Source organism: Nicotiana tabacum, chromosome 24 (assembly GCF_000715075.1).
Source record: "Nicotiana tabacum cultivar K326 chromosome 24, ASM71507v2, whole genome shotgun sequence".
Lineage (NCBI taxonomy): Eukaryota > Viridiplantae > Streptophyta > Magnoliopsida > Solanales > Solanaceae > Nicotiana > Nicotiana tabacum.
Window position 1 is genome coordinate 12,718,112 of NC_134103.1, and position 12,235 is coordinate 12,730,346.

The following is a 12,235-nucleotide window of genomic DNA, read 5'->3' on the forward strand; positions in this document are numbered from 1 at the left end:
CTTGATGCCAGCAATGAAATTAATTACTTCATCAAAAAAAGGAAACTAAAATGCCACAAGAGAAACTCAAAAGAAAAATAAAAACAAATAACACAAAAGTAAAAGACAAAATAAAAGAAACCAAAATTGAAAGGAAAAAACCGAATAAAACAGAAAGAGGAAGAAGAACCCACCGGAGAGAAAAAAGAGCAACAGAGATGTGCGGAAGAAGAAACCCAAGAGAAGAGAGAGAGTGAGAAAAGAAATGAGAACCAAAATTTACTTACATAATACAAAGCCAAATTTCCAAGTGGGTCTGTGGAACAGAGTGGAGAACCAGAAGTGGTTTCGAACTCGCCCTCACTTTTGATTTAATTACATAAATGTCATTCGCCGTACCTCAGTACCTTCACTAATCATATAGTTAAATGTTTCTCGATGACTTCACCAAAGTTTCTTTGAATTATTTGATGCAAGAAAATATGAAGCACCAGATAAATTCAAGAAATTTTTACACGATGATTTCTAATGGCTTTCAATCGTCGATGTCTAGTTTCGGTCTGATGGTGGAAAAAAAAATATAAGTACTTATTTACATGTACAAGGTATGCATTTGGACACTAACGAGAGTACTCATCTACTAAAATGGACAATGGCAACGGAAATAGAATGTTGAAGCTCATCACCCCTTCTATACCCTTCGTCTCATCGGAAGATAGTCCCTAGAGAGAGAGAGAGAGAGACAGAGGGGTTTGCATTCGACGACAAAGAAATCTCACCCGCGTTTAGCGCCACAACAGTCTGACATGCTGCTTTAATATATACCGTAGGTTATTAAGCAAAATCATATATAGTTCATAATATATGACATTTTACATAATTTAAAAGAATAAAGATAAAAGTTAAGTTTGTACTGAAGATCTTCTGGTGTCTTTGCAGTCATGGTAGAAAGGGAATTCATATAGCAATTGGATGGCATAATATCAAACCAATTAGGGTCTCATTCTATGATAAAGTTGAATCATAATTGTCCTTCATTATCTACACTATACTGATAGTGATACCATAAAAATTCTACAGCAAAACAAAATTCAACTGTTGCATTTGTTGTGAATGAATGATGTTCCCGCAATCGTAACCTGAATCTTAAACTGCCAATCAGACTAATAGTTAAAGAAACACATCAAGCATATCAAAATTCCTAAATGGTAGTACAACAAATATTCCCAACTTGTCTCAAGGGAATATAGTACTTCAAACAGGGGTAAGGCTCTAATTTGGACAAGTCTAATTATTGAGCAGGTTATTAGAAAAATTACAAGCTGAACGAAAAAGGAAAGTCTAGTTCAAGTTTGGTAAACAGAAAAGGAACAAAGAAATAGTTTACCATTTAGACATAAAACAAAACTAAAAATTACTAACTAAACCTATTCCAACTGCTAAAAGTACTCGGTCTATATCATTTTCATAACCTAGTTACCGGAGAAAAGGAGGATTTTTTTAGTGATGGACCCTGCTACTAATGATGATGCCTTATAAAGGCGATGGAGGAGTACATCCATATGTCCAAGAATGAAGTGGGTAGGTTGCTATATTGCGCGGACTCTACAAAATGTTGTAGGATTCTACCCGTGTCCGATTCTCCAAAAATATACTACTTTTGGAGGATCAAACACGCATCCGGAGACATTTTCGGAGAGTCCGAGCAATATAGGTAGGTTGACCTGGATTTAGGACAGTACAGTAGTCACTTATGAGACTATTCCATTTTCAGTTATCAGCGGGTGTACTCAAGTAGATTAACAATAGTGGGTATTTATTTTTGCATTGTAATTTAAGCTCTTATCTGAAGAACGTGTCTAATTAAGTCAATTAGCAGAGCTGAACAGAGGCAGAAGGCAGAAGCGTAGGCAATTGTGCACACAATCACAATTAATCATCGTTTTATAGACTATATCAATAAAAGAAGTGGTACTTTAAACCTCTTTCAAGAGGGAAGATGAGTCTCTTATGACATTAGAAGGACGATGCAGGTATCGCTTTATCATTAATAACAGAATGCTCAAAAAGACGAAATCTGTAAGTGTAAGTCATCTTAACTTCATTTCAGAACTACTGTTTTCAGAATATTGATACTCTTACCTTAATAAAGCTAAGTTCAACAGCTACATTGATTGACAAATTTATCAGAAAGGGCTTTTGTTTCACTGTTTTTTTTTCTAACACCAGATCCCAAATAGAGACAACGAAAAGCAGAGCTTCCTCATTCAAAGTGTGCACGACAAAGCAAACACAAACGACATAAATTATATCATGGTATTATTAAAGTGAAGACCACAAATAACTTAACAATGACACAGAACACTTCACTCATACTAATGACACATACAAAATAATAGCTTTTATCAATCATGTACAAAATAATAGTTTATGCAAATTGATTGCGTTAAGTAAAATAGCATAACTTACCTTTTTAGGTTGACAGTGCTTGGAGTTTCTGAAAATAAGGACAGCAAATAACTTTGTTTTGTCAATAATGTACATGTAATCACGGACGGATAAAAGAATTGCAGTACCATGTCGGTATAGGAAGTTACAAAACTAGGTGTAATAATCTCTGAACCAACAAACATTAATTAAAACAACTTAGTAGTTCATAAACACCGTATGCAGCAACATTACCACAAAGCACATGCAGTCACCTTTCATTTCGGTTTAATACGTTTAACACTCTACAAAATACAGCTACGTAGGAATATGACACTGTCTGCAAATCATCCAAGTATTTATGTTAACAACTATCTGGTACAAGATTCTCAGTTCACTTCAAATCATTTAAACAAGAAAAAGAACATAAACCAATTAAGCTTTTCTAAATAGAAGATATCTTTCGAGTTTACCAAAAGTGCAGCAAGAGAATTCTGTGCACCTCACATTTGAGGCTGAACAACTACGTCCGCAAACTTTTTTAACCACACGAATAATCATCTTAGCATACAATTCTTCATAATAAAAGAAAACACCTTCCAAAACTATATTTCATGAACACATTCTCCAGAGGATCACATGAAGAGTTTCTTAACAAATAAATACATTCTTAAATGTTTCTCCACACTGAGTGCCTCTTTAAGCAAGTTAATACAATCCAAATATTTATTTAACATATTAATAAGTGAAGGTTTTTGGACGACCAAGGGTAAATACGTAATTGTAAAAATATAAACCCACGTTTAACTATCAAATACGTGTAGTTATTGGTGACACCTGTTTTATACATTTCTTCTTCCTTCATATCTATATCCGTACTTTCTAGAATTTTCTCCAATCTTCCAGAGCCTTTCTCTCCCTCTTACCTTTTCTTTCTCCTTTGGTACGATTTCTTAGCCTCGTTTCTGGGTTTTCTATTCAGAATTTTTTAACTTAGTTCGTGATTTGATCTTCACTCTTTCAAAGCTTATCCATCTTTTTTCTGGTGAGTTATTTATGCAATTTCTCTGTTGGCAATTACTGTTTGGTGAGTATATGTTTAATTTTTCTATTGTTTTGAATAATTTCTTACTAGAATTTTTACATGCATATCAGTGATTATACTTGTTTCGGACATGCATTATGTATATCTTTCCTACTAATTTATCACTTCAAAATTAAATTGTTTTACTGAAAACTTGATTTGTGCTATACTACAGATCGATTCTAGAAAGGAAGAGATAAGCAATGAAAGAGGAGGATGGGTGATCTGATGCTAATATACACTGGGTATGATTACTTTACCAGCTTGTGTGACAAAAATGTTAGAAGACGAAGATGCACCCATATTCTTTTTCTTCAGTTCTTTCACTTTCTGTTCCTCTTCCTCTTCTTCTTCTTTTGTGGGTAATTTTGTTTTTTATAATGTGATTATCAATAATAATTGTTTAAGTGGACTATGCATCATAGATGTTTGATGATATGCTTGACTGACCTTATTTAGAGTAATTAAATCCACAAATTTTATTTCAGCCTTGGCGATAGGAGACTTGTGCTTTTTTAATACCGGCGAGCTGATTTTGCTGCTCTGAATGTTTCTTTATATGGTGAAATTTTGTGGATCTATAGTTTGCTTATGCTAACTAATAGTATTGGATATGACGAATAGTTTTTTTTTTCGAATTATAAGTATTAAATAACAATAACGTGTTATCAAGGATGCTTCTAGAATTATGTTAAGGGTATTTGTTGGAATAGAAGCCACCTGGCTTGAGAACGCAATAAACATGTATACCAAAGAACTTTTGTAATACCCAGTTATCAGAGTCACCATTTCACCCCTGTATGGCTAAAATGACAATACGATGTTTAGATTGTATTGTAAACGTCCAAATAGCACAGAAAAAGTTAATGGTTTAACCTTGTAGATAAAATGACCTCGTGTATTTCCTTGCATTCTTCCTTAAAGCGTGCGATTGTGGTACTTGTTTAATGAACCTGAAACAGAAATTTCAAATAGAATCTATAACTCTTACCGATCTTAAATTCAAATTAGTAGAGAGATACATCAAACAAAGCAGCAATATGTTTGCTTACCTTCATGGGAATCATTCTGGAGGATACTATAAATTGGGGATCCTACATTTGACAAAGTTGATGAGACTTTAGTAATCCCCTATGCTTTGGAATGTCAACGAAAAACCTTGTTGAATTAGATAAGAACATAACTAAAACTAATTCAGCTAAACTATTCTTTTCCAGGTTTCTTAACCGTCATAGTATCGGAATCATTGCACTCAAGGCATCCATAACCATAAGTGAGTAAATTCTCACAAGGAAAACAAATCTAAGCTGAAAGTTTAAGACCAAAAAGAATAAAAAGGGAAAAGAGAACCATATTTGCATCGACTAAGAAAAGTATATTCACAATAAATGCTGAAATAATCAACACATAAGAAAAAAGACAACCTATACTCAACACATAAGAAAAAAGACAACAATCTGACAATTATTTCTTCCTTTTCCCTCTGCTTAGGTTCTTCCAATATGGTAAGACAAAGCACAACCTAAATGTAAAAAAAATTCAAAAGAAATCAAGTAAAAATGCAAACTAAAGCAATTTTCTCACTTAAAAGCAAGAAGAATTCAGCGCTCAATATTAGCTAAAAAGATTGACAGAGAGAATGAATTAATCAGTGACTTCTCTATTCTAAAGAGAGAATGAATTACTTGGTGATGACTTCTCTACTCTAACTACGGAAAAATGTAACAAATTACAGCTATTGTTCATAGAGAGGAGGGGGAATGTTTAAGAAAATTCACCTTAGTCGATGAGAATCAAGCAAAAGAGAACACAAATTCAGAAATCTTAAAATCAATTTTGGCATTCGACCTCATAATTCAGAGAGAATCAAGGCACCTTCTTAGAGATCACAGTGTTATCATATCACATTGTATACTGGCTTCTACTAGTCAAAACCGATCATTTAGCTCACCTGAATCTCCATTCCCATTTAGCTCCCATGGAACAATTGTTTATTTAATTTATTCAATTCAATAAAGTACCTTTTAAAATAGATCATTTGTTACATGTGTGTCCTTTTAGTTATGTAGTAGACAATTTAGTGTATGGAGTTTTAGCTCATGCACAGAAGATTAAATTGTCGGTTCACATAATTAATAAACTATGTTCACAATCAAAGATATTATTGGACAAAATATCTTGATGATTGTAGCACAAGATTATAATATAATTTGTCTTGATTATGGGAGTGATTTTACTCCAACTTCTTGTGCTAGTATACTTAGTGTATATTGAACGAACCAAGTAGACAAAAAATTTGTACTGAATATATATAAAACATTTTCTCTTATTCATTAAAATGAGCTTATACTCCTTATCTTGATATAATTATTATGATCAATGTGATTTGTTTATTGTTTTGATTTATTAAAAGGTACAACTCTATTCAGAGTTAGTGTATGCCTAATAGATTGGACAATAATGAATAACATTTGTGAAATAATAATTAGTAGATAGAATCCATGGCTCGGTTTTGAGTTTGATGATACCCCTTTCATGTAAGCTTATAAGTTTTCATGTGAAAACTCGGCCGGTGGATTTTGTATCCGTCACATGAAATAGTTTAAGCAGAATTATAAAAGATTTAATTAGTTGATTAAATTAAATTTTCAGTGATTTAATTTAATTAACTGGTATTTGGGATCTTAACATGGGGAGTTAAAATAAGCGTTAGTGAATTTTCGAAACTCATATTGAGGAGTTCAATTGCAGTTTTTTAGTGAAATAAACTGCAATTAATTATAGTAAGAATTAATTCATGCAAAATTTCGAATTAATACTATAATTAGTAGCCTCTTATTATTTCTGTGGTCCCTGCTATGCCTAGTAAAAATCTGGACTGACTTGGGTAAAAAGTGACTTGGGAGAAAAGTCATCCGGTAGAGTTAGAGTAGGATTCTACTTGTGCAAATAGAATTCTACACGTTTTTGAGAGCCTAATTTTTGGCTGAAAACGTGTCTACTTAAGGAAGACATTTTCACCCAATAACTCACTTTTAGAGTTGTATTGTTTTTGCCCACTCAAAGCAAATTCGTCCAAGGTCTTATTAGGACCATAGCAGAAGACTGCAGCCCTGGATTCTTGCTGTATGGAGGATTTGTGCAACGATTTCAAGAGGTTAGTGCTTCTAATCGAGTAATTATATCATTGTCTAGTTTACATGTATTTGATGTCTGGTTTGTATGCTAGCTTCCGCTGTGTATGTTCTAACAATATGAACCTATGTGTAATCCTCTATTCATCTGTTAAATAAAGAAGTAATGACATAACTCACTACATTACCTGGAAGGGATATACTGATATCAGATACAACCAAAAGTTCCTCAGGATGTGGCTTTAATTAAAGACAACAAATCCTGCAAATCCGAGAGATAATTGAACCGAGTTTTACCAAAAGAGTACTCGTCTCTTCCAGCCTTAAAAACTCTATGTTTAATATCCTTGATTCTTTACTTAAAACAGTATTTATACCTTAATAGATTATTAGTGAAAAGATTCTCTTATTTATACTCCAATCTTCTTTGTACGGCAACTACAGTGCATATTTAGCAAGTAATAAACAAAAGAAACGATGCCAAAATTATTGTGTTATTTTCTCTTTTCCTTTATGGCCTCTGTCAGGCACTATCTTGATGCATTTGTGTTTACAACTATCACAGAAAGCCCATATCTCATATCATTGGCAAACGTTCTGTATATGTGTGGCCTTGAGTAATTTGACTATAGAGCCACAAGAGAAACATATGTGGGTAGGAAAGTGAACTTTGATATACGGGCTACTGTCTAACGTAAGAAATGAAAAGTTTCATAGATAACCCCTCAGAAGTAGTTGAAGCCTTTCCAGTTTGGGATTCTTCAACCGCAAAAGCGCAATCACTATAACAAAGTAATTCATAAAGCAATATTGAGAATTGAGGGATACTCACAGGTTGTATTCATATGCTTACATGAAAATTGCCATTCACGATCACAAAAATGCCAACGAAACAGCACAATAGGTATTTTATCCTTGGCGGGGATGTTGGTATCATCCTCTGTCCAGAATAAAAACAGCCAAATATATGAACAAAATGCAATAAAATGTATCACTCAAAACTGTGACTGCAACAACCCCTAATTCAATCAAGATTACAAGGTAAAACTACCTGATGAATGTGTAGAATTATATGAATTAATAAAACAGACATACGAATAGCTTACAGCAATTACTTTATGTAACACATAGCTAGTCAAAACTCTTTGTAAAAAAGAAATTACCAATATAATTAATAAGAGGAGAGTAACATGCTTTTTTTCAATCAGTGAGCAAGTGAAGTTTTCACTGCATAAATTTACCCTCTCTCCTCTTCTTGCTGCTCCAGCGAGAAGCAAAAGAAGATAATGAGGAATAATTGAGTCAATAATTTAACCTACTCTTTGAAAATAAAGGACTGAGGTGCTAAAATAATCACAAAAAGATTTGCGCACACAAGATCTAAATTCCTTATATTCTATGACTATACTTGACTGCTAGTCTATCATGTTAACCAATACCATTGCTGATCAGAAGTCCTATGGCATATACAAAATTAGGCAGTAACTCATGATCTTACAAACAGGGTTAAGTTCTCCACGTACCAAGTAGAAAAGGCATGCCTGCAAAGTCCAATAAAAATCAACCTTCAAAACGTGAGTTATAGAAACACATGAATCTAAGAGTTCTAGCTGGATACCAAGGTTCAAATCCTAGGAGAGACTGAGAGGACAGTCTAATCTCGGAGTACAAAATTACCTGGTAGCTTTGCTGATACAAGATAGCAGCTACCTTATGAAATTACAATTTAATTGATGAAAATCAATATATGGCTCTGTTAAAAATCATCACTAAATCGAAGAGAAAAAAACATTCAACATAGTATAACTTGGGATAAGTATCTATAATCCTCTTCATTTTTGTCCTCTAATAAGGATTTACACAAAAATTGTAATAAGCTGGAAACCCTGGACCTAAATTTCGCGAACCAAAAAGGTCATTCAGAAATAACCTTTGTTTTGTCAACTTTGAGAAGGTCGGTTGGGAAGCAAGAGACCAGCTTTGCCGGTACTAACATAGATCTCAACTCTCAGGTGACGGAATAAGGCGGCCAAAGCCGTGGGAGAAATAGGCTAAAGAACATTTTGCTTCTGCTCGCTTCTTTAAGTTGACTAAAAGTAACAATAGAGGTATGAGTTATGGCATAATATTGGTTCATTAATTACAATATATTTAAGTCACCACGTGTGATCTAAACGTAAAGTGATAGTACTATTCTAGAACGATATGGCACACAAACATTGTGCTACAGGAAGAAGGAGATTGGATTCTTCCTTTTATCCGGACTGACTCTATGGCTGAACTAGACTAGATTTCGAGGATGAGTAGAGGATAAAAAGTCATCCCGAGGTATACTCACAAACTCTTTCACGAGCTGGACTCGAACCAGCCCTAGAGTTGTTACAGTGAGTTAGAGCGTAAAGCCTTAACATGTTCCAAAAAAGGAAGTATACATGTCTCTCCCTCACGGATATTCTCCACAGGGGGAGAACTCGGGAAAGGATTATATATATAATAGAAGGGGGTCTGTATATTTATCCAATTCATCCCATTCTTCTTTTCTTTATAGTAATAGTACAAGTACACTATTTCAGTAAACTTCGCTTCATTTAGTTCAGTTTAGTTTTAGTTTAGGTTTATTCTGTAAAATAAAATTCAATAAAAAATAAAATAAATAGAAATAAGAATTAATTCGAATTGATGAGTGGAAATCTGCAACGCCAGCCATTTTCCATTATTAGCGAAGGTGTTCATAGGCCATTGGGAGGTATTGTTAGAATAGTTTGGTCAGCCCCTACCGTTATATTTTTATTCAATTATACCCTTTAATTGGAGGGAAAATGGCTAAATGTATCCCATCTACTTTCATATATTGTTTACATTTAACCTCTGTTATATTATCGGACCAAATTTACCCCTACAGTTGTACTATCTAGCCAAATTTACCCCTACAATCAACAAACTCTAAAAAAATACCCCTTGAACTGTTAAGTAGTCCAAAATCTCCCAAATTTCTTTTATTTAAATCACTTGTTGTTCTTCTTGGTCCACAATTTTTGAAATAATTGGCATTTATCAGCTTTCTGAATTAGAAAAAAAATATTAAATAATACAATCGAATAAATAAAGTATAGTAAATTAAACTAAATTCTAAAAGTATTTACAACATTCCAATTTTAATGAATTCGTTGCACCAAATTTATGGATACTTTGCAAGTATTAGTGATTGAAGTTGAAGTTCCTCGGAGACTTTACATTGTCTAATTCAATTTTGTTTTAATTAAATGCCTACACATTGTGCACTCTTAAGTTAGTCGATCGAACTCTATACTAACCAAGCAATGACAAAATATATTTGAATATACATGTACATACATTATGATCGGTTGCATATAATATACAATAAATAGACCCACTAAATTCTACGGTGTGTATATGATTAAAAAATAAATAAAATTTTAAACCAATTTTATTTATTACAAAAAAAGAGAAATGGTGCATTGATAATTAAAAAACATTATGAAAAAATTGTATAGTCTAGTAACTTTAGCATTCACATCAATAGTAATTTTTAAAAATAGTGGACCAAGAAAAACAACAAGTGATTTCAATAAAAGGAATTTGGGAGATTTTGAATTACTTAACAGATCAAGGGGTATTTTTAAAAGTTTGCTGATTGTAGGGGTAAATTGTGACGACCCAAAAACTTTACATGCCGTGATGGCGCCTATCGATGATACTAGGCAAGCCATTTTTTTTCAAAATACTTCAAATGTTTCACAAAATAAACCAAAAACTTGATATGACAGAGTTTTCATAAAAACAGGAGTTAAACTCAAAATACAACGCGGAAAAATAGCCCCAAACATCGGGGTGTCACCAAGTCATGAGCATCTAAACAACCAGTCTAAGAAACAGTGTCTACAAGAGTCTGTGTCTAAATGCCAATACAGAAAAGAAAGATAACAAGAAATGAGAGACAAGGACTGCGAACGCCGGCAGCTACCTCGCGAATCTCCGATACTTAACCACGCACGAGATCAATGTCCTCCGTGACCGGATACACCTGGATCTACACATGAAGTGTAGGGTGTAGCGTGAGTACAACCAACTCAGTAAGTAACAAAAATAAATAAGGAACTAAGAAGTAGTGACGATCTATACAATTACCGTTCACTTCATAAATTCCAGCAATGAAAGTAGACATGATTCAATTTCGGCAATATAAGTTCAATCAATTGTACATTTACTAAGTTCAGATAAACCGGATACAATATTTTCCAGAAGTTCAGAACAATGACATAATTCAGCTAAGTGCATCAACAAAGGAAACAAATGCAACCTCTCAAGGTAACAATCACTCAAGCTCTCAATAGCTCAAACACCCGGCTCTCAGCCCTCAATAATCACACTCAATAGGTACGTGCGCTCACTGGGGGTGTACATACTCCGGAGGCGCTCCTTCAGCCCAAGCGTTATACCGCTACGGCGTGCAGCCCGATCCAATCATATAAGTATCCATAAGGCTTGTTGCGGCGTGCAACCCGATCCACAATCCATAAATAACCATAAGGCTCGTTGCGGCGTGCAACTCGATCCATATATATTCAGCCCTCAGGTTCGTTGCGGCGTGCAACCCGATCTATATACCTCACATAGCTCATAGCTCGACATTCAGGCCCTATCTCAGTCACTAACCTCTCCAGGCTCTCGTGCTCTCAGAAATCATACGAATCAGCCCAAAAGAGATAATAACAAGTATCAACAAGAAAACAAGAGGAAACAGAGATATGACACGCAAGTAAAACTGTGACTAAGTACAAGACAATAAATAGCAGCTAATTCAACAAGTACCCTACCACTGCGGGTCCCAACAGTGATACCATATGGCCTAAGCATGGTTTCTAACATGAATGGCAGTCAAATTTCTAGAAGACAGAGGGAACATGTAATTAACAATAAGCTATTCGACTTTACAGTCTCACGGGACGGACTAAGTCACAATCCCCCACGGTGCACGCCCGTCACCTAGCATGTGCGTCACCTCCAAAATAATCACATCATACCAAAATCTAGGGTTTCACACCCTCAGGACCATATTTAAGATTATTACTTACCTCAAACCGCGCAAAATCCTACTCTAAAATGCCTTTGCCCCTCGAATTAGTCTCCAAATTCCTCGAATCTAGCCACAAGTAGTACGAAATAATTAATATAGGCTAAAGGAATCAATTCCACAAGAAAAACATAAAATTATAAGCCAAAATCCGAAATAGGCTCGACCCTGCTCCCGGGACCACGTCTCGAAATCCGACGAAAGTCACAAAACCCGAAATCCCATTCACTCACAAGTCTAACCATACCAAATTTATCAAAATCCGACACCATTTGATCAGCCAAATCCTCAAAATTCACTCTCCAATTTCCCTAGCCCTAAACCCCCAAATTTCACTTTAAAAACTCACTAATTAGGTGAAGAATCAGTGAACAAATATCATTATTGAAGATAAATTGACACACGGAGCTTACCTCAGTAATCACTTCAAAAACCTCCAAAATCCGAGCTCAAAATAGTGAAAATGGTGAAAAATCTCGAAGTCCCGTATTTATATGTTCTGCCTAGGCCTTTCGC

The 12,235-nt window shown here is 34.5% G+C and overlaps 2 long non-coding RNA genes across 5 annotated transcripts; one reads left to right on the top strand and one right to left on the bottom strand.

Moving 5' to 3' along the window:
* Positions 1-422: 422 nt before the first annotated feature.
* On the bottom strand, positions 423-8,845 carry LOC107831553 (uncharacterized). Of its 3 annotated transcripts, XR_012706589.1 has the most exons (7): positions 8,555-8,845; positions 8,148-8,165; positions 7,457-7,564; positions 4,543-4,584; positions 4,367-4,443; positions 2,449-2,476; positions 423-788 (listed from the first exon to the last, which is right to left on the bottom strand). It is a non-coding gene; the product is annotated as an uncharacterized LOC107831553 (long non-coding RNA). The 3 variants fall into 3 exon arrangements; XR_012706588.1 differs by lacking the exon at positions 423-788 and having other exon boundaries at positions 963-2,476; positions 8,555-8,842; XR_012706587.1 differs by lacking the exons at positions 423-788; positions 2,449-2,476 and having other exon boundaries at positions 3,665-4,443; positions 8,555-8,839.
* On the top strand, positions 2,470-3,907 carry LOC142178447 (uncharacterized). Of its 2 annotated transcripts, none has more exons than XR_012706590.1 (2): positions 2,470-3,493; positions 3,666-3,907. It is a non-coding gene; the product is annotated as an uncharacterized LOC142178447 (long non-coding RNA). The 2 variants fall into 2 exon arrangements; XR_012706591.1 differs by having other exon boundaries at positions 2,470-3,451.
* Positions 8,846-12,235: the final 3,390 nt, after the last annotated feature.